The sequence below is a fragment of the Castanea sativa genome, chromosome 10 (assembly GCF_040712315.1).
Source record: "Castanea sativa cultivar Marrone di Chiusa Pesio chromosome 10, ASM4071231v1".
Classification (NCBI taxonomy): Eukaryota; Viridiplantae; Streptophyta; class Magnoliopsida; order Fagales; family Fagaceae; genus Castanea; species Castanea sativa.
Window position 1 is genome coordinate 17,350,071 of NC_134022.1, and position 5,410 is coordinate 17,355,480.

Consider the following 5,410-nt stretch of genomic DNA (forward strand, 5'->3'; position numbering starts at 1 on the left):
ATTATTGAAATCTTTTATGGCTATAGAATAAAAAAGGTAATATTAGACTTGATCATGCTTTACATTCTAAGTTTTTTTATTTTTTTTAAGCCACATTCTAAGTAAAACTATATAGGAGCAAAAATAACTTTAACTATATAAAATAAGATGAATATCTTTTATGAATTCCCCACCTCCTCTGGTTCTCTTCTCATCTATCTCGGCTGGACCATATAGTGTAGGATATTCAATGCCTCATTTTATAGTGATCTTAGGTGGAAGTTTGTCAGTGTTGATGAAGTGCCAATTCTGTTGCTCACTCTTTCGCTAGATATGTTGTTCTAGGAATTTTTTTTAAGAGTCATAAAAACATAAATTAATATTTAAATATATTGAGTTATCGACACACACACAAAAAACATGCAAATATATGAATTTTTACAATTTTCTTATACAAAATTTTCATTTTTTGAAATTGTTACATGATAATTGTAAGGACGCAATTTGATGCCTAAGCCCTAAAGGGAAAAGGATCTAGGCCTAAAGAGTCCAATACAATGAATTTATAGAGAGTGCGCTGAAAAACTAGGTTCTAATGAGTAAGATAATAATTATAGTAAATCTAGATGACAAGAAAACTAGAATAAAATGGTTTTGCTCAAAGAAAATCGTCATCGGCACAATCCGAGGAGACCAAGTCTTATATATATTCTTCTGAATTTGGTTACAAGTACAGTTCTTGGTGCTACAATGTTTTTTCTTCCCCCCCCCCCCCCTCCCTCCCACCCCCCCACCCTTTTTTTGGATCCCCTCATAAAGGACTTCTTTCTCTATTATATATTTTGTTTTTCTTCATCTTCACCCTTCACGTGTAGGGCAAGCTGCTGGATTTTATCTTTGTCCCATCAGCACCTTTTTTGAAGTCTTTGGGAGTAGCTATAAAGCTACTGGCTACTGCTCAGGTATCACCTCCACATTAATGCGGCCAGAGGGTTAGTTGCAGATGCGGTGGTAGCAGCTTTCCCTTTGATATTTCTCAGCTCTTTTTTGTCCTATGCTCCCCTGATACTCATCCTTACCAGTAGAATCTTCTGGAAGGTTGATTTTATGTGGCATTTGGTACGAGGGAATCTACATTACTCCTGACATCCAGATTCCTAGGAATCACATTTCTATGAATGTAGTTATTCCTATGTTTGGTTTCATTGGGAATGTAAGATGATAATGTTTGGTTTATTTTTAGGAATCTTAAATGAATTATTTATTTTTTCCATTCTATCCTTAAATTTGAATGTGAACTACCAAATCTTAAAAAAAAAAAAAAATTCCTCTAAATAAATAATGAAAAACCAAATATAAACTATTAATTATGACAAATTCATTAAAATTATAGTCTAACATTTCAAAATGACAAGTACAATACAAAAATAACTATTTAAATTCTCAAATGCTTTTACTCTTAATAATAATTTTTAAAAGAGTTTAATCCATAACAAAACAACTTGACAACTTTTTTTTTTCCACACGTGAAACCTAAATAAAACTTTGTTAAAGAATATATCAACTCCTGTTTATATTATTTTGGCAGGAAAAGATAAAGATAAGGGAAAAAATATTGATGATTTGTTTTATATTTTATCTTAATTACTTAAATGATAAGAAAAATGGGTTAAAATTGTCAATTTATAAAAAATACAATTTCCTTTAAGCTTGGGAATCTGGATGCCCACCTGTTTTAAAGGGAATCCACATTTCTATAGAGAGGGGTTTAAGGGGGGAATCCAGATTCCCTTGGCATCTAATTCCCTAGCGTGATTTGCAACCAAACATGGGAATCTTTAAACATTCTTAGGAATTCTAAAACATTACCCCGTACCGAACGCCACATTAATGGCATATCAAACCCTCTGACCTCTGCCTTGCTTAGCTGAGGAGGCATTCTTCCTCGGACTACCTCCCCAAGCTTTCCCACTCATAGTTTGTCCGTGGCGCTTTGATTCGCACTTCCTCCCTGTTAACTTCTAGTCCTCGGACTACTAGATGTTCCCAGACATGGCTCACGACCCAATATACACTTATGGACCCTTTATCCCTACAATAATTATTTAGTAATTGCCATTATTTATTGTCAATTTGGGTATGTGTGACCATTTTATTTTGTTAAATTTTTATAACAATTTTCTATTTATGTATTAATTTGTCATTGATTTTAAAAAGATATTTTAAACTAAATGAAAAAAAATTAATTTGTTTGCATTGTTTTAATTATTGCCCACACAACTACATTTATCAATACATAAATAATAGACAAGAGCACATTCGGGATGCACATATAAGCCAATTTATTGTTTACTTTTCCTACTATTTGCTGGTCCCATGTAAGTCACCTACTTATTTTATTTAACTTTTACCTTTTATTTATAGTAATTTCAGCAAAAAGTTTTTAGCAAAAAATTAGATTAGCTTGAACAATCAATAAATTTACTATTTTTTTGTTATGTTTTTGGCATAAATTGTGTTAGTCTAATGGCAAATTTGGAGGTAGGTCACGGAGCACTAAAGTAAAGGACTATAGGTGAGTAAAGTGTCAAAAATCAAATTACAGATAGGCAAGTTGAATTTTGGGCAAATCACAGGTGAGTAAGTTGTAATTTGCCATACTTTTTTTTTTTTTTTTTTTTTTTATATATATAAAAACATATAAAACCTTATTTGATGTAAATATTTTTGTGTAGGTAAGAAAACATCATATGTTAAATAAAAATTACAAACATTCCATATTTGTGTATTAGTTAATCTTTAGATTTTATTTTTTGTATTGTATATTTAGCTTGTCCCCCTGGAAATTTTTTTTTTTGTTGCTCCACCACTATTGCTATGTATGCATCTTTTGCCTCCATCTCTTGTATATGTCTAAATTGAATTTGGTGAGAATTAATCAAAAGAAATGCATTCGCTGTAGCAGAGTTATTTGTGTGAGAAATAAATGAGAACTGGATATGTATCTCTATCATTTTGCGTAATAAACTCAAGTTGTAAGAATATAGCCCTCTTCATCTAAAATTTATCTGTACAACATTGGCATGACATCAAAATCTGATAGGACTGTTAGGATTAGTGCCCTAAAATCCTATTGTATGTCATGTATGACATTATGTTTTATGTAATAAACTTGTTTTATTGTTATCTAAAATAATGGTAACATGAATATTTGGACATTATCATATAGTCTATGAGATGTATAGTATGTGATTTAGTCGCAGATGATATAAATCACAAGTTCTTTGTAAACTCAGAATTTTAGTTCGTAGTCAGTAATGAAATTGGACATTTCATCTATGAAGACTATAACTGTAATACCCGGAAAAAAAAAAGGATTTAAAAGGAGGGGTATTTAAGTAAATTTTTTTGTGGGGCCAATTTTATAATTTATAATTATAAAGGAGTTTTTAGAAAATAAGGTTGAAACCCTAGTTATATAAAAGCTTATTAAGTCAACATATATGAAGAGATATTTTGAGAGAAGAGATTACCCAAAGGAATGAAATAGAGAAAGTTTGACTGCATAATTGAGGAAAGAGCCTAAGAATCTCTTTCTTGTCAAATCTAAGCTTTATTTGGAATTATAGTATTTTTTAGTGGGTATTTTGGCCAATAGTGAGACTGTTTATATATATATATATATATATATATATATATATATATATATATATATATATATATATATATATATATATATATGAGATTAATGATGTAAACGAAGAAGGAATTTGATTTATTTTTTCTGTGTCTTGTGTTGCATTAACTGTAAAAGAAAGCTCTTGGGTCCGGTTCTTCACAGGTTTACCAAAATGGAGTTTTGGCAAATAGCAAAAGGTTATGGTGTCCTTGTAGGCTTGATTTTGTATGACATAGAATATAGTACCTTTTATTTTCCTAGTTTTGTCCTAATCTCAAAGAGAATTAGGGGTGAATGGAGATTAAAAAAAAAAAAAGAAAAAAAAAATTATATGAGCACACGTATAGAAGATTAGGTGGTGTACATTTGACCCTATATGGCTATATACCTATGGTGTATCTATAGGCTTTATCCTTAGGTACTATTAGTGGCAGAAAGTGGAGGATATATATATGATGAATATGGAGATTTTTAACTATGAGATAATATTGGGCAATTATTGGATATTTTTAACAGTCTCTCTTCTGGCCGAGTATTCATATAAGTTTTATTTTAAAAATATTGGATTATTGAGTAAATGATATTTGAAAAATTGTTTAGGTGATATCTAAGGATTTTAGAGGAAGTGTTAGGGAGAAGTTCATTGTGATATCGTTTTTAGAGGTAAGTAACCTTATCCTAGTTGGTTTTATTTTGCGTATTTTAACTACTAAAAATTGTTTACAGTTGTTACAATTTTATTTCTATTGTATTATTGATTTCAAATAAAGAATTTTCACAAATATATATGAGCATTGAATATAAGATTTATTTTATTTAATTGTTTTTTTAGCTATATTGATTTAAAGTAAGAATATAGAAATATCACAAAGAATATTGAATATATGATTATATATATATATATATATATATATATATGTATTTGAATAAGATATATTTTTATTAGAAACTATGATTTCATATATATGATTATGGACAATCTGACTATGAATTGATTCTGATTAGGGGTGGCAAAATTTGACACGACACGACACGACACGAAATTAGCAGGTTATGGGTTGAAGCTTAACGGGTTCGTGTCATATTCGGGTTGACACGGCTAGCCCGTTTAATAAATGGGTTGGGTTAGTGTTGAACACATAGAACCCGTTTGACTCGTCTGACCCGTTTAATTAAATGATATTTTACCAATATACCCTTCAAACTCTTGGTATATAAACTTATTAGTTGTTGTGATTTATTTTCTTTGACATATTGTGATTAATTATTTGTGATATTGTGATATGTTTTAATTTTGAATGATTATTTGTGATGCAGTTACTCGTTAATTCTGAATTTTATATTAAAAATATTTATTTGTTTGTTTTTTCATTAATTATTATTTTTCATTTTGATAAAAGCTGATAAACAGGTCGACACGACTGACACGTTTAATAAATGGGTCGTGTTAGGGTTGAGAAATCTTGACCCGTTTAATAAACATGTCGGGTTAGTGTTGACCTATGTAGTCGAATACTCATGACTTGACACGACACGAACCTGACACGCGAACTCGAATTGCCACCCCTAATTCTGATACCCAGCCAATGGGAGTTATTCATTGGTACTCTGATACCCAAACTAATGGAGGTTATTCATTGGTATTCTGATACCCAAATCAATGAGGGTTATTCATTGGTACTCTAATACCCAGCCAATGAGGATTATTCATTGGCACTCTGATGCCTAGTTACGAGGATATAGTGTGACCAT